The sequence below is a fragment of the Arvicola amphibius genome, chromosome 11 (assembly GCF_903992535.2).
Source record: "Arvicola amphibius chromosome 11, mArvAmp1.2, whole genome shotgun sequence".
Lineage (NCBI taxonomy): Eukaryota > Metazoa > Chordata > Mammalia > Rodentia > Cricetidae > Arvicola > Arvicola amphibius.
The window spans coordinates 87,442,129-87,462,476 of record NC_052057.2 but is presented as its reverse complement, the minus strand read 5'-3'; the positions used below and the strand labels follow the sequence as shown (position 1 = coordinate 87,462,476).

At 48.4% G+C, this 20,348-nt stretch overlaps 1 protein-coding gene across 1 annotated transcript in view; it reads right to left on the bottom strand.

Annotated features, from left to right (window-relative positions):
- Bach2 (BTB domain and CNC homolog 2) overlaps positions 1–7,231 on the bottom strand; it is a 335,006-nt gene extending 327,775 nt beyond the window's left edge. Inside the window, exon 1 of the mRNA XM_038347946.1 lies at positions 7,040–7,231. The gene's annotated coding sequence lies outside the window, so the exon portion shown is untranslated. The remainder of the gene's footprint in view (positions 1–7,039) is intronic.
- Positions 7,232–20,348: the final 13,117 nt, after the last annotated feature.

Genomic DNA, 20,348 nt, shown 5'->3' with positions numbered 1-20,348 from the left:
AGGTTCCATGAGAAACTGCTTTCCAAGCGTATCAAGAAAACAGCCGATGTTTCAGAGTGAGTTGCCTAAATGCCCATTCCTGAGGTCAGCTCAGGAGGTCTTACTGCAGATGAAGAGGAGGAAACGTGGGTGAACAGCACAGTGGCCCTGGTTTCACATATCTGGTGTCCAATCCCGCTTCCCACTCAGGAGCCTGGTGCCGTCTATGATTTTGCTCTGGGTTGTTAGGATGATTGAGTTAATGCAAGCAACATATGCACAAGGAAAACGCAGAGGAGTTTTAGCATGAATTATAGTTGACACTCATTAAGTTGAGCTTCCAAGAAAGGTCTAAAACATTCTTGGTTGCAAATCCTATTACCCCTCCTGCAACTTCTCCACTGCCCTTGAGAGGTCAGAGCTTCTTATTAGAAGCTAGACTCATTTTCACTAACGATTTTTGCACAGGTCGGGCACATGGCGTCTGACTGAAGGAAATGTCCATGCAGCTTTCTGGTCATTCAAATATTGTCAAACAATGTTAAAATGCTCAAAGCAACAACGTATTTTTTTTTAAATCTAAGTATGAACATGAGTGTACTTTGGGCAATTAGCAATTCTGTTTTTATCCAGTACTGAAGACTCAGGTAAATAAATCAATTCTGGACTCTGTAGACAAGAACTATCATTTGCCAAAATGGCCCCAGGGGTTATATCATGGGTTATGCAATATTCCAAAGGGCCAAAGGCAGTTGTGAATTAATAGGATTAGGAAGCTGGAAGAAAGCAACAGAAGTTCCAAGTTTTAAAATGGCCTTGTCTCAAACTCATGCCTGGGGGTGGGGAGCATCCCTGATCTTCTGGCCAAGTCAAATCCCTTCTGTACATCCTGTAGAGGATAGCGAGCTTCCCTTGTACACAACTTAAAATGAGCTATCTGTACCAGCTCGTAAGAACAGCCTTTCAACTACGTTGAGTGCTTCCTAGGGCCAGGGCCAGGACTGGGCCACTAGCCACACCAAGAGATACTCACTGTATGTCTGTGATGAATGCATGTGGCATCTGTTGCTAAAGAATGCAGTTTCTGTTCGCATGACCTACTTGATAGCATCCATCAGTAGTGCAGTTTGGGGAGGAAATGAAAACTACCAATAATCTATGGCTTCTTGGACGCTTGCAAAGTGAGCGAGCACACATGCTCACTCGTTCATTTGGTTCTCATACTGGTCGAGCGGGAATTGCTCCTGGAGTCAGAGAAGGTCCCAACTTTCCAGTGGCTAGACTCTGCAGTGTCCCCAGCAAAACCCTGAGATATCTGCCTAAAATGACAGGAGAGAGAGAGGACAGGAGAGTGGGACCGCACTGACGGGTCCTTGCATAGGTCAAAACCTTCTGAAATGAATTCAAGTCTGCCTATATGAGCTGCCAGCTCAGGAAGGTCTGGGCAGAATAATGAGAGGTAGAGGGGCTGGCTAATGTGGGATACCATACAGGAAAGGAGAAGATGTAAGCTGAGGCAGGGCCACAAGGGAGCTGGCTGGAGCAGTGGCTCCCTGTGCAGTAGGCAATGTGTCCTGAAGCCCTCAGCAAGAAAACAAAGAGTCAGGAGGAAGATGACATATCTTGAAACCAAAAGACAATCCCTAATCAGGCTGGGAACAAAGGAGACATAACCAGGGGAGTCTGCTGGAAAAGGCGTGATTATGAAGTCACTGGGGAAGACCCGAGAGGCGCTTTAGCTGTAATTCCAGAGACTAGAATGAACGAGGACGTGAAATGCTTTCTGATTGGGGACATCCATTATTTTGATGGAAAAGAAAAAAAAGAGAAGAGGCTCAGGGAAAACGAAGGGAAAGTTTGCTGGAGTTTTGAAGTGGCTCGATTTACATATTCTTTGGAAATGAAGTGGCCCTTGAGACAGCCATGGAGTAAGAATCTGGGGCTATTTCCCTATTGGAAGGGAAGAGCATGTTAATCGTAAGGTGAAATTCCAGCTCTAAGCACACTGACATCCGAAATGAACAAAAAAGGAAGAATTTTTAAAAAAAAAAAAGGAAAATCTTGACAAATAACTTTTCTGTTAAGTATTTCTTAGACCAAACCAAACAGAAAAAAGAAAAAGAGTTTAATTATTTTGAGTAACCTTACTGAATTTACAAAACATTTACTTCACGTTGTGTCCAATTTGCAAGTATTCCCATAGAGATCTAATATGTATTATACTGTTGTGTATTGTCACTGGCTAGACAGAATTTTCTCTCAGTACCATGGTTGGTGCTGCCTACCCTAATGTAGCTCCAGTTCTGCCAGAAGCCCATCACAGACATTCCAGGGTTTGGCATCAGCCCTGACTCCTGAACTCTGAGTCCCTGTGCTAGGCCCTGATGTCACTGCAGTTTCTGCAATAACCAGACTGGGAGGCGCAGAGGAGGTTCGGGTGCCTGAACGGCACACGTGGACAAACATTTTCCATCTGTACTGGTCACTGCTCCGTGGATCTGAGGACTGAGGTTGCTTGCGTTCTCTCTATGCTGCAGCCCCACATCTTACCACAGTGCAATCTGGTCACTGACTTGGGGCCAGACTCTGTATTTCAGGTGGGAAAACAACCCTCAGGCAAGTCCAACCACCTTCTGACATTCCCACATAGACACTATTCACTGTTGAGGACCTCCCAGTGGAGATTTAAAAATAAAAAATGTTCCTAAGGTTTTAAGCCAATTTACAGTTTTGTGCTGGGCTGAATTCACTGTGCAGCCCATGAGCAGACACTCAAGATAAAGTTCGGATTGAAGCTTGCCAATTAGAAAGAGCCGGCACAATGCTTACTTCATAGATGGTTCTAGGAGTCACTGAGACATGAGCAGGTGAAGTACTATCTATGTACTATGTACTAAGTACTATGTATGTACATAGTACTAAGTACTAAGACATGAACAATTAATAAATCAAACCCAGTGTTTTAACCGTGTTCTCAGATGCCAACCGTGTATGGAAGTCTCTGGACATTAAACAAGTCTCTCCGCTACACTCAGCAACATGTGGAAGGGTCTGAGCAGTTCACAAACAATGGGTTACCTACCTGGAGGGTAACACTGTGCATGCAGTGTTTCAGATTGAATTTTCCATTAAAAAAGGAAGGTGGCAAATCCCATAGTGAGATCCGGAGTTGATTTAGAGACTTTCATTTTTCTCGAGCCTTTCTGTTTTCCTGATCACTATATCACTACTCTTTCAGTACACATGAGCAAATTACCTACCACGGGACAGACTTTAGAGATTCCGTAAGTCTGAAAGTCTTAAGATGTTTTAGCATAGTCGGTGGTAGAAAATGGGCCACCTGCAGGATGGTCTGTGCTTTTAAAAATGATCTTATTTATTTATTTACTACACCCCCACCACCACACACACAGACACATGCATGAACAGAGTACAACTTTCTGAAACTGGTTTCCTCCAAACTCGCTCTCAGGCTAGTCAAACTTGGCGGCCTAGCACCTTTATGCACCACGCCATCTCTCTGACCCGGCCCCCCGTTTTCTCAGACATCCTCAATAACACTTTAGGATACAGGATTCCACATAGCAATCTGGAAGAGGCAAGTGACCTGGCAGCCCAGGGCCATCATCCTGACTCATCCTGCCTGGCAACAGCAGACAAGGGCTGAGAAAGATGTGGCTGCCCCGCGCGCCTATCTGGCCTCTCCTCACCTGGACCATATACACCGTCTGAGGTATACTGTGGAAAACGGAACGAGGTCTCTTTGTCTGTGACTTAAGATTCTGAGACGATAAGACAGTTTCACAGCAGGTGTGACAGTCCTCTGAGCACAAGGGGGTAGAGCAGTGTGCAGACCACTGGTCCTTGCCTCTGAGGCTGGCCCTGCTCTTCACTGGCCCTCACCAACCTACTCCTATACCTCCCCCCCCCCACTCTCCCAGAGGAACTGCAAGGTGCTAATTCACCTAAGCACCGCCACATTCATTCAACAGTCGGGCCAGCATCTGAAGGGAACCAGATACTACTCCCCTGAAACCTGACGCTTAAAATCCAGAGCAGTGTAGCTCCATAGCAAGGCTTGAGAGATCCAGGGTCTCCTTCCCCCTTGTAAAGACTGAATCCATACCAGAGGCGCTAAGCAAGAGCTAATCCAAGTAAAACTAAAACAGCTCCCAACAAAAATGATTGGCCTGGGTTCTTCTGCTGGCATCACAGCAGCCTTGATTACAAGCGCTGAGGAATAGCTCACAATCACTAATGAATGACTAAGTCCCTTCGGCTATGCTGACTGTGGGCACAGAAGTGTGGGGCTGGCTTGAGAGAGATTTGAACATGAACCTGACCATCTGGCTCTCTGTAACTCACTTTGATCACAAAATGAATTGCAACAAAATTGAAGAGCACATGGCTGGAGTTAATTGTCTCATCTGTAATCTGAACCTACTTTTAAGCACTTATTATTACCCTCTATCAGGTGGAAACATTTCCTCCCATCACGGCAAAGTGCATTTTCCTGATGAACTGTAATGGATCATTAAATTCCATATCTGAATAACAATACTTTGCACTTTATTCGGGCGCCTTTCATCCTGGGATTTCGAGGCGGTTTGCAAATAATTAAGCCCCTCACACTGCAGCCAGAGGTGAGTGACTGGAATGGAATTGCCTGGAGATTCTGAGTCAAAGGGCATAATTCAATAGAAAGAGAATACAGGCCATCCTCCCAGGCACTGGTAGCGCTGAGAGTAAATTAGGGGACCTCTCATTCCCTCCATCCCTTTCTGCCTCACTCCCGCTCCGTGGCAGACTCTGAGATGCAGCCATACAAAGCACTAGGAATAGAAAATAAAAGCCCAGGAGTGCTTTTCATCAAGCTAGGACTTAGGGACTCACACGCCTGAGGAAAACACATCTCAAGGAACTGAAATGTCAACCCACTTGCAGAATGGACAGATATCAGAAGAATTTCCTCAAACATTTAGCTCACCACACGGCAAACCTGAAAGCCTACTAAAATCCAACATGTAAATATGAACCAAACTATTGGTGGTTGCATATTTCATTTCTGGTACCTGCCTGCCTTCATTTGAAATGACTCGGGGTTTCAGACATGGCAAAAAGAGCCAAAGAGGGGAATAGTTTTAAAGACCAGAACCCTAGAAGCCATTCAAAGTTTTGTGATGATTCTGGGTGCCTGGAAAACTGAATCACAATAGAGACACTGACAGATCTTTCATTGGAGCATTTTGGCTGCAACACTGTGAATTAGCAAGGCTCATTCTAACAAGCTGTCTTTCTCCCCCCCCCCCCCCACTACGTGTATTACCTTCAAGGATGAAAAGGGCGGTACACTGGTAAGCGGCTGGAGACCCAGGATGGGATGACCTCACTCACTCACGTTTTAAGCAAGTGGCCCGCTGCCTGGCGGAAATAGCCATCTCTACTGGAGGAGTGGCAAACAGCGGTTCAAGCTTAGCTTTTCCAGTCAGCCAGAGCTTTACCGGCGCGACAATTTCCTACATGTTACATTTTAATGATCTGAGAAAACGGTTATCAGAGTTAACATCTCTAATTTTACTCTAAACAGGAGAAAGCAAAAGAAAGAAGAAAAGAAAGAAAGAAAGAAAGAAAGAGAAAGGAAAAGAAAAAGAAAAAGAAAAGGAAAAAAGGAGAAAATCTCATTAGGCATCTCCGCCAAGGTTCCCACTAGGCAGGGAAGGTTTTTTTTTTTTTTTTTTTTTTTTTTGTTAATCTGAAGTAATTACCCTTTTTAGTTAAATACACTCAGTAGATGAAATTAACAAAGAGACTATGACACTAGACAGTGAAGGTGAAAATCCAGAAACACGTGTCGCCTGGCCGCCCACGAGCCCGCCGCAAGTCACGGCTGGTTCTCGTAGGTGGGATGCCCCAGTCCCTCTTGTTCCCGGAGGCAGTAACAGCAGTGGCTGGACCCGCGGAATGCGAGGAGCATCTTGTCGGGTCCCACACTAAACCACCCGGACCACAGTATTACAGGAACTTCGTCCAAGTTGCCAAACTTTCATGTATGCAAGAGAACGGCAGGGGAGAGAGACTCTATGTGCCTATGACCCCCGGGGCCAGGGGTGTGCGACCCTTCAGACACACGCCACCCTGCGGGTTTCCTCTAAGTTCCTGCAAATCCTCGCCCAGCTCGAGGTCCCCAGATGCTCCATCAAGTCCCCTCTCGCGGGCACCTGGGGTAGTCCATGAGCGCCGCCCGCCGCCCTCTCCGTGCGGCTAGACTCCCGAACACCCAGCGGTTGAGCGAACCGCGAGACCCTCAGAGAAGGCCGCGGCGTGGGGAGGTGCAGCCGAGTTGTCCCTTCCTTAAACTGGTCTCTTGGGTGGAGCCCTGGGGATCGGAGACTTGAGTACAGGTGTGGATGTGTGTTGTTGGACCTTGGCAAGATGCGGGTTGCAAGGTGTCCCTCTCGGAAGCCATGAGCTCCACTGGGCACGTCTGCGCCCGGGACCCCTGGCTGCCTTGTTCTAGCGCCCGGCGCGGTCGTCCGAGCCACCCTGCGGCAGCTGACAGCTGAGCGCGGAGCCGCAGAGCCGCGGTCTCCGCGGAAGGGCCGCACGCGCGGGTGCGGTGGGCAGGGACCCGGCCATCCGGGCTGGCCGGAGCGCGGGCTGGGGCCGGAGGCAGGGCCGTGGGTCTGACAGCTGCTGCGGCTCGGGCTCCGCTCCTCTCCCCACCCGCCCTCCCGCCCCGCGACTGACTTATTACCCTGGGCTCCTCCTCCCCCTGCTGTTCCAAAACACCAGGCGACGCGAGGAAAATACAATGCCGCCTCGCCCGCCGTAAACAGGCAGGCGGGAGAACGCGCCCCGCCGCCGCGTCCTCCGCTCGGCTCCCACCCCCCTTCCAGTTCCTAGAAAATGCCATAAGGCGGCCGTGGGCGGGGAGCGGCCGTCCGCCCTCCGGACTCGCTGTCCGCCACGGCCCCAAGCCACCCGTTGCCCCGCGAGCCCGCTCCCCGCGCAAACTTGCCCCGCTGCGTCGCCGTAGCTCGCGGCCCGATCGGGCACTCACCTTCCCGGGAACTTTCGTTCTCCTGCGCCGGTCTTGCCCGCGTCTTCCCAGCCCGCAGCCCCCTCCTGGCCGCCGGCGTGGTGGGCGGTCCTGGGGTCACCGAGAGCAGGCGGAGGGGATGCGCATCACATGGCAGCTCGCTCGCAGCCCCCCGAGTCCGGGAAGGGGGAGGGGAGCGACGCGTGCGGCAGGGGCGACCTAGGGGGGCGGGCCGCGAGGGAGGAGCGGCGGGTGAAGCGGGGCGCGGGGGGCGACCGCAGCCCGGTGCGCGGCCGCGGGGCTGCTGCTGAGACGGCGGCGGCGGGGCTGCTGGCTGCGCTGTGCGGCTCGCGCTCTCCCGGAACGCCCACACTCTCAATCGCTACATTGTTGACATTCGGCGCTGACGTCACCCGCTCCCCATTCACAATAACTTTACGGGAGCCGGGCAGCGCACCTCCCCGGCCGCTGGGGCGACGTACGCCGGGTGACTGGCGTAAGCCGCTCCGCGAATGGCGCTCCCGGGGCTCGGGCCCGGGAGGGCGAGCGGGCGCGCGCTTCGCCGGCTGGCTCGGGGAGGGGGCGCGCCTGTCGCCGCCGCGGACGCCGGTCTCCCGGCTTTGTGCGGGCCGCGCGGGCCTCAGAATCCTGTGTCTTTCCCTCCCGGAAGACTGCCTTGCTCCGCCTAGCCTTTCCCCGGCATTGAGAATCAGGGGTTGTGGAGCTAGTGGGGTCACGATAGCGACGAAGGCCAGTGTGGCACGTGGGGAGATTGCCAGAACCGTGGGCACCTCATCAAAGGGAGAAGGAGACTTGGAACCTGACAATTTGGGGCTGACTATGCAGTTTCCGTGACGGAGCAGGACAAAATGAGCTAAGGACCCCTGGAAAGCTGAGCCGGCTCCCTTCTATGGGAAGTGGGCCTTGACAGGCTCCCTACCCAAGAGGGTCCTTTAAAGGCCTACCCCTTTAAGGGCGCCTGTAGCCTCCACGCACTGTCTATTGCCTAGTCTAAAGGAGCCCCTTTTCATCCTTAGCTTTAGCTCCCACTGTGTCGCAGCCGCTGTCCCTCGCTTGCCCCTCTGAACGCTGCTGCCCATTAAGTTTGATGGCAGAAGACTTGGTGGTGGTTGAAATTTTAAAGACAGTAATTAGGACGTAGGCTGTACGTACATTCGCAGTAAAATAAGGTTGTGTTAGTACAACTTTACCCCTTGCCAAGGCCAGGAAACCGCCATGTTTCCCTAAGCACCTATAACTTGCCTCCCACCCCCCACCCCCCGTGTAGGGCAGTGTTTCTTATTATTACACGTGGTGCTGGTTTTTAATGACGATTATAAAACTTATACTCACTCTGCTGAGAGAAGGATCATAAATCCGCCCTGTGAAATGGGCACTGGCATATGCCCAGGAAGCCAGGAAGCTTCGCTCTGGGAGTCTTGTGATATCATCCAAAGTGTCGCTCCGACAGCCCTCACTTGAGGGCTCAGTTTTTGAAAGACTCCTTTCAGGATGTGTGTGTGTCAATACACGAGGGCCCCATGCAGGAGGGTGGTGCCGAGCTGATTTTCTAACTGCAGCCCCCCCCTCTCATGAGAACCCCGACTCTACAGTTCCTGCCAACCTGGCTTTCAGACGGTGCCTTTGGTTTCTTGGTTTCTCATCTTGTCCTCTTGAAACAAACACTCTGCATGGGAAAGTTCCTGCCCAACCTGCTGGCAAGGACCGAACCCTCTCTGATCCTGACCTGGAGCCTGGAGTGGTGTCTCACAGCCCTGAGTGGTTCTGCTGCTGATCTTCATTCTTCCAAACATGTATTGGTTAAAAGCTTTGTGCATTTTAATAGCATCAATAAATGTTTCCTTACATGAGCCAGGCTGGAGAAACTTTCCAAGGAGGATGTTCAAGGCTTTTCTTATTGAGCCCACCATGTCTGCTAGGCTGTGTAGTGTCCCTAAGATGTCGGTGTAAGGAAGATGAGCAGGGGGCTACTGCTGCCGACTTTTCTAGATTTAGAGAGTTGCAACAATGGCTGATAAGTGCTTTACTCTAGTTTACACACCTAAAAAGAGCAAATGGAAATTTTAAACGGCAAGAGGTTTTGGTAGTAACTCATTTGCAGAGGGTGTCTTGTCTTCAAGGTTCTATCCAATTCCAAAATATTCTCTTCTATGTCTATGAAGAAGGCAAAATCTTTGTTTTGGGGGAGCTTGAAGAAGACTAATAGGGAGTTAGTTGTTCTATTTTTATTTTCAGTAGTTAGAAGGAAGTTCTTTGAATCAAACTCCAGAAGCCATACTCCGAAATAGGCATGAAATAGTAACGGTAAGTCAAGTCGTGGATAGACTTTCCCCAGGACTGCCACAGAGGTCAGGCTGTGGGCAGCCTCAAGCACCTTCATCCTGCTTGTGGGCCAATCTCTGGGGTGTGCCCTTTGGGCATGCACAATGGGAAACAGATGTAAGATTTTCTCCCCGTGTATTCCTGCCAGTAACCTGAGTAGAGGTCAATTTATTTCCCATGCCTGGAACATTCAAGTTTTTTAGATCAGCGTTTCTCCCACCCCCCTCCACAATTACCTGTGTGTTTGACCCTGAAAATGAACTTTTTTCTAAGAGTGGTGTGGGTTTGCACCAAGCAAAGGCCTGAAGGAAGAAAGGCGCTATGTAGGGCTTGATGGTATGGAGACAATATAGTGGTTTTCCTTAAAGGAAAATAGGAGGCAGAATTTTAAATGTGGCACCTTGAATTGAGACACAGCAAGGCAATGTCAACATAGAAACAAGTGGGGGCTCAGGGCAAGAGCATCAACTCTAAATCCAGGAGGAGCCAAGCTACCTAAGGGAGCTCTGCTGAGGAGGGGTTCCCACTGAGACCAGTTCCTCGGAATTATCCCTCAAAACCAGATGTTAGGAAATGTGTCTGAGCAGTGAAACCTAACGCAGGAATATACGGGTGTCATAGGGAGGATGGTGGCATTTGAGGAGGTGAGAACGTGGTCAGTTCAGCAGTTGTCGAAACACCTGTTATGTGGAACCAAGCTCCTAATGCAATGGGGACAGAGAAAGACGGAGCCCAACTCCTGCTGTGAGCAGGTTGTGTGTTACAGTGTCTGGGGGTGACCTGAACTCCATCTGTGTAGTCAGGTTGTGTATTTCAGTGTCTGGGGGTGACCTGAACACGCTGTGAGTCAGGTTGTGTGTTACAGTGTCTGGGGGTGACCTGAACTCCATCTGTGAGTCAGGTTGTGTCTTAGTGTCTGGGGGTGAGATGAACTCCATCTGTGTAGTCAGGTTGTGTGTTACAGTGTCTGGAGGTGACCTGAACTCCATGCTGTGAGTCAGGTTGTGTGTTATAGTGTCTGGGGGTGAGATGAACGCCACGCTGTGAGTCAGGTTGTGTGTTACAGTGTCTGGGGGTGAGATGAACTCCACGCTGTGAGTCAGGTTGTGTGTTACAGTGTCTGGGGGTGAGATGAACTCCACGCTGTGAGTCAGGTTGTGTGTTACAGTGTCTGGGGGTGACCTGAACTCCACGCTGTGAGTCAGGTTGTGTGTTACAGTGTCTGGGGGTGACCTGAACTCCATCTGTGAGTCAGGTTGTGTGTTAGTGTCTGGGGGTGAGATGAACTCCATCTGTGTAGTCAGGTTGTGTGTTACAGTGTCTGGGGGTGACCTGAACTCCACGCTGTGAGTCAGGTTGTGTGTTACAGTGTCTGGGGGTCCAGCAAACCCAGGAGTGATAAGGTCGATGCTACCCTTAGGTTAGATGACTGGGTCAAATAAGTCTCCTAAATGAAGGAACTTTCAAGATGAGATGTGGATGCAGCAAGAGGGTGGTCCCTACAACTTGTCTTGAGTGACGCAAAGATCTTTGGGTCAGGCAAACTTAGCACTCTTCCTTGGAATAAAACATCCAAGAAGCCACAAGCCCTGAGAACGGAATGGAGAGTAGCAGGCACGATAGCCATAGCCGGGGCGGGGAGGGGGGGAAGGTGGTACCAGCAGGCTTTCACAAGACGCAAGGTCTCAGAGCTCGGACCAGCCTTTGGTCTCTTACTTTCTGATCTCATTCTCCCTGGAGCAGACACTCTTTGGGGACAGAAACAGAAAGAGCAGGTAGGAGGCATTGGGATGGGCGGAGGAGGTCGTAGCTGCGATCCAGATATGTTTACAAAGGAATCGGGCAGGATTTGCTGATGATCCTGTGGTAGAATATAAAGAAAAAGAATTTAGGAAATTCTGGGTTGGGGACTGGGTGGCTAAGTCAGTGGAGATTCTATTTAGTGCGGTAAGACTACAGAAGGAGTGAGTATAGGAGGGAAACCCAAGCAGTGGGTTTGGGGCATCTCCCAGACAGCTAAGTGAAAAAGTTGAGCTATAATAAGATAAGGCATTAAAATTTAGAAGAGTGGTCCTGGAGTGGGGTGGGGGAGACTTGTGGATTAGGATCTGGAGTAATCCAACATTTAGAGGTCAAAGGTTGGGAAAATAAAAACAATGAGGAAGACCCAGCCAGTGAGACCAAGGAGCAGCCGTGACAAAGGAGTACAGTATGCTGGGAGCCAAGTGAATGCACGAATTTTGAAGAGCAGGGCTTGATCAGCTGAGCCAATGCTACTGATGGGGTGTGGGGATCTGTGTTGATGTGGAGCCCTTGGTATCTCTGACAGCGGGACAGGTGGTAGAGGTGAAGCCAGGCTTGGTGGAAGGGTAGAACACTTTAAGTTGAGCTTTGTCATGAAAGGAGATAGGGGAACTTGGGGACAGCTACTGGGGAAATCAGAACCCTCACGGGAAAACCGTGGCTATCAAGACAAAAGGGATAACGTCTGGGGTAAAAACTCTTGAACTGGAGTAGACCTCACATAGATATAAGGACAGTGCGTCCCTGGCAGGGTGGGAATGCAGTGCAATTGGCTAGGAAGGATCCTTGATTGTGGTTCTGAAGAGTCTGGTGAGCCTTTGTCTGGGTGGATCTATTCCCACAGAGGCTATGACGTGGGCTTTGTCAGCAGACAGTGGAGGAAGGTAGGCTGTCAGAGTGGAGGGAAAGAGAAAAGTGGCGCCAAGAGATGCTGCCGGATTTCTGGACTTAGAGAGCGTTGGCAGGGTCTTCATGGACATGTTGCTGCCTAGGAGACTGATTTCTCACTGGTCCCTTTCTCCTGCGTTGTGAACAGTAATGAGTGCACTCCAAATCAGAGAGCGTGGTGGTTTCTGATGTCGTTAGGATCCTACACAATTTTGATCGCCAGTTATTGCGAGATTTGGCTGGTAGCCTCTTCTATCTTTGAATCGTATGTGTTTCACGAAGCAGGTAGAGAGTAGATGAGCAGCACATCAGGCTACATAGGAGAAGGGGCATCTGGACTTGCTTTGGCAACTTTGCTAGGGGTGGTGATAACGGAAGTGGGTTTTAAAAGATGAGGAGCAGTTGCCAAAGACATCAGAAGGCTATTCCCACTAGAATTGGAGTACTGAGTCGAGATGGTTAGAAGGAACACCACATCAGGATACAGAACTGGAAAGGTAGACCTGGACCAGCTGCTGGAAGACTCGCCTTCAGCTGTACTATGAAAATTCTTATGATTTTCCAAGGAGGTGTTCATAATGGGAAGAAGCTGGAAGAAGCTGGAGATAAGAGCTGGGATCCCAGAGCCTAAACCAAAGTGGTTAGCAGGGCAAGGAACCAGGGCAGGTGGATAGGAGAGGGTTCTGGTTTAAAGGCCACTTGCATATGGAAGGTGAAAGAGAGGAAGGAAAAACAGGAGGACAGAAGGATAGGAGTCTTCTAGTCTAGGTCAACCTGAAGACTCTCAGGATGTAGGAGGAGGGTAAAGGCAATTACTCCGAGAATACAGGCGGTAGAATGAGGATCAAAAGTGGCTGGTGAGTTGACTCAGTGAGTAAAACAATTGCTATACAAGCCCAATGATGCGGACTTGATCCAGAGAACCCACATTTTAAAAGAGGCAGATGTGGTGCCACACATCTGAAATCCCAACTCTCCTGAAATGAGATGGGAGAATCAGGGCAATGACTCAGGTAGAAGTTCCAGAACCAGCTAGCCTGGAAGACAAATCATGGCAGAAACAGCCTTAACACAGTAGGAGAGAATTACTCCTGACAGCTGTCCTCTGACCTACATACACTAAGACATGTGTGAACTCACACATAGACATCATACACATACATACAACAGCAAAGAAAGCATACGAAGAATTCAAATCTGGAACCCTAAGAAACAGTTGAACATGGGGGGCACGGGTATAAAGGACAAGAAGTTCATGAGATGGGTGGGGACAGAGCAAGCAGGAAGGTAGAACTGAAGAGCGAAGGAGGGCCAGGAGAAGGATGCGGACCCGGGAAGAACATTCTTGACAAAGAAGGTCCAGTGAGATGTCAGCAAGTGGAGATGCACTGCAGGGGATGGGTACTGCGCAGAAGGGGCCCAGGAGAGCTGAAGACAGGGGGCTCATGGGCAGGGGAAGAGGGCAGAGTGAGAAGACAGAGCTGGGAACAGCAGCCCCGTTGTGGGGAGCAAGTCGAGAACCCTCTCCCAGGAAGCAGTCCGGGGTAGGAGGACAGATGGAAGAGGGTGGACATTGAACATGGTATGTAGTGTGCGGGAGAGTCCTCCACCTCCCCATCATCCAACATGGGACTTGAGAACCGCCTGGGTTTCAGGGAAAACAGAGGGTTGGGGAATGCATGTGAGAGACAGGGAGAGATGGTTTTTGCTTTCTCTCTGCAAAACAGGAAAGGAGGAGCTGAGTTCAAATTAAGACAAACATAAGATAACAGCAGCAGTAACAGATCTCTTTCCTTTGGTTCCACCTTGAGAGCTAGGCAATCCCTTTCCTCCTCCACTTGCTGTGATCCCTGCATTCTTCTCACTAATAAGTTAGTTAAGGGTCCATCTCTTCATGCTGCCCACCTAAAAGAGATGTCTTCCACCAACCGACTGGTTTTACGGTTCATTGCATCGTTGCTTTAAAGAAACATGGAAAGGTTTGACCACAGACGAAAGTGTCTGACAGTTTTCAAGTCTGTGAGGAAAAGGCTGTAATGGTTTTCTCTAATAAAAATATTCTTGAAGTCGAACGGTTTTCCTAACCCAACTTAGGACTACTTACAGGACGCAGACAGTTGAGTTCATTAGCTCTGTGGCAATTTCCCCAAAGAATCAGTGAGAACGTACTTACAGTTTCTAATCTATTTTTAAGAATTGTTTATGTGATATAATTACACAAGGGCATCCAACCCTAACAGTGCTAACAGCCACGTGCTGGGCAGCACAGCTGGCAGTGGCCACCTGTAGCTCTCAGCCCAGCGTGGACAGAAGAGAGAAGCAGGCTGTCACCATGAAGCCCAGGATCAAGACAGTGATCCTCCTGCCTCTAACTCTCCAGGGCCTGTATTGTAGGTGTGTGCTACACACTCAGAGAATGAGAGTTGGGCCTTGCTTGTTTATGGATTTTCCTAAGATGTTCCCAAGGTAGGTCCACCTTTCCCACACCTCAAGGTAGGTCTACCCTTCCCAACCTCAAAGTAGGTCCAACCACTCCCATACTCCAAAGTAGGTCCACCTGCTCCCGTACCCCTAAAGCCATCTTTGACTTCAAGTTTCATATATAGCAGAGACTCAGGCCTTGTGGCTTGAACAGAAACAGGCTTTTAGTGGCGTTGGTGGAGCTGAAGAATGTTGGGTACACAGTGCCCCTCCTCCACTTTAGCACCTTGGGGTCTGTAGCTTCCCCAGTTCTTGTCAACAGCAGGCTCCTGTTGACAGGTTTTCTGTATCCTTAATTTTCGGAATCTGGAAAGGTTGGTGATGTGAAACATGGGTTGATCTGCTATGACTCTCAGGATTAGTTCCGGGCTGTAGTCCAGAGAAGGCACCCAAGCTCAATGGCTAACTTGCTAACCTTAGAGAAGGAGATGATGTCCAAGAATGCTTATGCAATAATTCTTTATAACCCCATGTGGTTATTTGAAGAAAAGCTGACTTCATTCTGGAAATCTAAGTAAACAACATATGTGTGTATATGTGTATATATATACACACATATATATATATATGTTAATTTCAACCCTTCCTTTTTTAAGTTCAGTGACAGATAATATGTTTATCTTTATGTCTGTCCTTATCTGTTACCTGCTACTTGAACTGCAAATTCATTTCTATAACAGAGAATTGTCAGGACTATGCAGATAGACCTTGTCTTACACACACACACACATGTTCATACACATTTAAATACATACACACACATTCTCACACACAGGTGAACACACATGTATACTCATATACATTCATGTACACACACACACAAACACACACACAAAGCTTGAAATAATGTGAATAGCTGCACAGAAAAGCTGCAAGAGTGATACATACAGCTATCATATGCCCTTAAGCCAGATATTCTAATTGTTAACATTTTAACACATTTTCTATCTATTTAATATTTATTTTTGTTACTTCTAATTATGTATGGGGGATGGGATATGCACATCAGTGCAGTGCCTCTGGAAGCCAGAAAGGGAGTTAGATCCCCTAGAGCTGGACTTGCAGGTGATCATGAACCACCAGATGTATGTGCTGTGAACCAACCGGGGTCCTCTGCAAGAGCAGCATATGCTCTGAATCTTGTCTTCAATACGTCTTCTCTTTTGAATACATATACCCACTGCCATTATTATTTTTCTGAATATTTTATTTCATTTCATTTTTTAATGAAGCTTTCAGACCAGCATATAAATTAATGGGTTCCACTGTGGTGTTTTCATATGTGTGCCGTGTTTTCTCCTCATTGTTTCTGTCCTTTGCTACATGGAGTCAACATGATGCTCCACCGAGCCCTGCACACACCAGTGCATAGGTCCTCAAGCAGTAACACTGCACGACCACCTGATAAACCAAAAAGCCGGCATTGCGATGCCCCTGCCGTCCAACTCAGACGCCCTAGGATTTTCACCAACCGCCCCAACCATCCCATACTGGAATAAGCTCAAAATCAGGGGCTGGGATGTCGTTTAGTTGATAGAGTACATTCACGAAGCCTTGGGTTCAAAGTCCAAAGGAGCCAAATTCAGATTATGGGTTGCAATTAATTGTCATTTCCTTTAGTCTACAGCCCACAGTCCCATCCCACTATATCCAGAGGAATAGTGTGTGTGTGTGTGTGTGTGTGTGTGTGTGTGTGTGTGTGTGATAACAGCCATCCTATGGTTACAAGGTAGTGTGATGCTTAGCTTTAATTGCAAATTGACACAACCTTGGATCACCTGTGAAAAAGTCTCAATGAAGGACACTCGAATTCGAGTCAGACTGTGGACAAACCGTGGAAGAGGTGTCTTACTTAATTGATGTGGGAAGATCCAGCCCACTGTGGATGGCACTGTGGATGGCACCATTCTGTAGGGCATCCTGAATTGTATTAGGCTAGAGAAATTGATTTGAGCATATAAGCAAGCAGGCAGGCAGGCATTTCTCTCTGCTCTTGATTGTGGGTGTCATGCAGACAACAGCCCTAAGCTCTGGTACTGCAGGTCCCTTCTAACGGTGGTCTATAATCTAGAATTGTAAGCTAAACTCAACCCTTGGTCTCCTGATTTGCGTCTTGTTCGGGTAGTTTATTACAGCAGCAGAAACGAAACCAGAGCAGGTTGTGTTTCATTGTGGCTTTGATTTGCATTTCTCTGATGCTTCGTGTTAGTGAGCAACCTTTATGAACGTGTCTGTATTTTCCTTGGGTGACTATCTGTCCAAGCCCCTTCCCATTTACTGACCAGGCTCCCACACTCCCGAACTGCAGAAGTTCTTTGTGCTCTGGATGTCCTTCTCTTGTTGTGTTTACAACTTGCAAACATTTCTGCCGCCCGGCAGCTTTCTTTTTCACTGTGTGGTCTACATCCTTAAATGGAAGTTTAAAATTTAGCTCTAACTCATCCACTCATTTCAGTGATCTATTTTTACTGTACTTTTGGTGGCGGACCCAATAAATCACTGCCCAGTTCCACGTCAGGGAGTTTTCCCTTTGTGTTAATTTTGCTCTTATATTTAGGTTTTTGTGTGATTTTTCAGTTATTTTTGTGCATACAGTGTAAGGTAACGATCCTACCTCATTCTTTCATATTTGCTTTCTTAGTGACATTTGTTGGAAGACCTTTTTGCCCATGTTAAATGGCTCCATCATTTGACTCTGGTCAAACACCATTTGACACTATTTGTGAGTGCTTATTCCCAGGCAGTTCTCTCTCTCTCTCTCTCTCTCTATATATATATATATATATATATATATATATATATATATATATATAAAATATTTTAGACATTTCTATATTTTTGCCAGCACAATACTGTTTGTATTACTATAGTTTTGCAATAAATTTGGAATCAGAAGGACCAGGGCTACCAAATTTGTCTTTCTTTTCAAGATTTTATTGGCTTCACAGTGTCCCTTGAAATACCATATGATTTTAGAGTGATTTTTTTTTCATTTTTTCACAAAAATGTCTGAGATTTTAATAGAGGTTATATAAAGTCTGTAAATCAGTCTAGACTCAACCATCACCGAGTCTTGAAAAATCCATGAATATCAGAGACAATGAGGTGGCTCAGTGGGTATGGGCACTGTCTATAAAAGACTGGCAACCTGATTTCAACATCCACGTCCCATAGGTAGAAGGCACCGAATGCACAGTTTCACTAGGAGCAGTTTCCGGAGCTAACAGGCTGAGTTCACTCTTCTGGTGCCCTGTCTGCAATAGCTTCCTTTGTTGGGCGCCTATGCATCGTCCTGCCTGTTGAATTGGGTTGTCGTGTGTCTCAGCACTGAGACTCCTGTGCAGAAGGCACTTCTGGGGCAGCCTTCCCCATTCTGTGCTGCTTTTACAGAACAGCTGGGTAGTTGAGGAAGAAGAGAAATTCAGCTCTCATTATTCTGGAGGCTGAACAGTTTAAGATTGGGGGGCCGGCCCTACTGACAATCCTACATCACCCCTTTTGGCAGAATATGGAAAGGCTTTAAGAAAAAGTAGGAGGGAAAGAGAGGGGGGCCAACTCCATTTCCATGACAATAAAGCTACTTTCATCTTAATGTCCTTAATCACAAATCACTCTCTCATAGGGCTTACCTCCCTGGACTTCAGAGCATTGGACTCTGAGAGCCCTTCAAGCCCTCGCAGAGGCAAACCAGAAGTCATAGTCGGTCTAACCAACTTGAGACATAGGGAGGTTGGTGTCCCGGAGGGAAACGATTTCCTAAAGGTACCCCATCAGATATCAGAGGCAGGGTTTGAACTCACACAGTCTGGTTCCCGATCCCACGCTCAATATGCAGTGCTGTAAAGGCCTCTGCCCGCTAATGCCTGACCCTGGCCCACATACTAAATGGATGCAAACGGTCCTGGCAGCTGAGGGGGAGAATAGTAAATGGTGCGATGTGAAGTTCCCTAAAATTGAAAGCAGAAACTTTGATCGTGTGCTGATGTAATGCCAAATCGCTTTCTGGAATCAACCGTCAGAGTTGGGGCCCGGTTTGGTTGTCGTTTGAACTGTGCCCTTTTCTACAGTGGTATATGGTATTCTGGTAAATACGGGCCAGTTTGTTTCCTTAGTAGAGAGCTGCCAGCAGGGAGGTACAGGAGGAAACTGGTTCTCCAAGCTTGTAGCCCTTCCTTGGCTGTCCTTGAGGAACAGCCGTTCTCCAGCTTGGTGGGTCCTATGGCTCCCTCTGCATTGTGTGCGGCTCTGTTCTTTTTGCCTTTGCATGTGTGAGGGTGGTGGAGCGGAGGGAGTGATGGGGGTCAAACTTAGACTCCGGGCCTCAGGAATGCTAGGTTAGTACAAATCTTCTTTTAAGCCTCATATCCCTTCTCTTCCAATCTCAGGAGCATCCCTTTGGTGTTGGACGTATTGGAGACAAGACTCAGAGCATATGCCGCTCTTGCCTCAAGCCAAGTCTAAGATGATTAACTCAGCTCTCTCTCTCTCTCTCTCTCTCTCTCTCTCTCTCTCTCTCTCTCTCTCTCTCTCTCTCTCTCTCTCTCTCTCTCTTTCTCTCTCCCTCCCTCCCTCCCTCCCCAGGGTTTCTATGTATAGCATTGGCTGTTCTGTTACTCACTCTGTAGACCAGGCTGGCCTCAAACTCACAGATATCCGCCTGCCTCTGCCTCCTGAGTGCTGGGATTAAAGGCGTGCGCCACCACGGCAGGCACTAACTCAGATTTTTTCCTCTCTTAAATTGGGGGTGGCCTGGATTAGCTCCCAGCAGCCATGGCTTCGTAAAAACCTAGGTTCCAATCTCTGTCTACAGGCTCCAAAGAATGTCATTTCACTTCTGCGAGCTTCGGTTCCTTCATTGATAAAATTGTCATTAAAACTTCATCACGGGAAGTCATTCATAAGTGAGCCAATGAGATGACAAGAGCAACAGCAACAGCCGAGCCTCTGGAGCATTGAAGCTGTTTAATTAAATCGACTTTTCTTAGTTCATGACCCATTCATAAATCTGATGCAGACCAGAGGTGAGCAGCCTAGCATACACCATTCCTAGAGCAGTGTTTGCTTGTCAGTGACCAGGACTGGCCCGAGGGCAGGACGGAAGGTGGGGGCACAAAACGGGGAACTCCATCAACTTGTTAGCTCACTGGAGGTTAAAGAATGATGGAGTTGTTTCTGCCTTGGGTCTTTGGTGTTTAATTAGATCATATTTCTGCTGCAAGAGGAAGCAGCTTACTCAAGACACTGGTGTTGAAACTACTGTACAGAAACCACTGGGCTCAATTGGAAACAGAGATTTGGAAGTTGTCAATAATCCTGATCCATCTCCCGGGGGGACTGTATGGCCTTTGCTTTCCTCTGAGTGTCTCTGCTCCACTCCTGTCACAGAGACAAGCTTGTCTGCCTGTGCAGGAAGTCCTGATAGCTAATGCCCCACCAGCTGGCACTCCTGGGTAAGTCTTCTTGTGCGATTTGTCTCCAGGTCAGTGATTAGCAGCCTCCACTTGCTAATCTTGCCTCTAACCCTCTTCAGGATGTTTGGAGGAAGTAGGGCTTCCATCTTCTGTGGCTCTGGCTGCCACGCCAGCCCTTGAAGATGAGTGCAAAGGCTGCCCCTTTCTTAGCAGCCCCAACCTCTAATGCACCCCAGGTCATGTACTCAACCCCAGTAGATGTGTCTCTGAGGGAGAAGGCCGCCATCAAGAGAAGAACTCTTTGATTTTGACCCCCTCCTTCCCAGGAGCGGCTACTAGAAAAGAAAGCCCAGGCTTCCAGGTCAGTTTAAACTGAATTAAACCACTTTTCTCTCCCGAGCCCT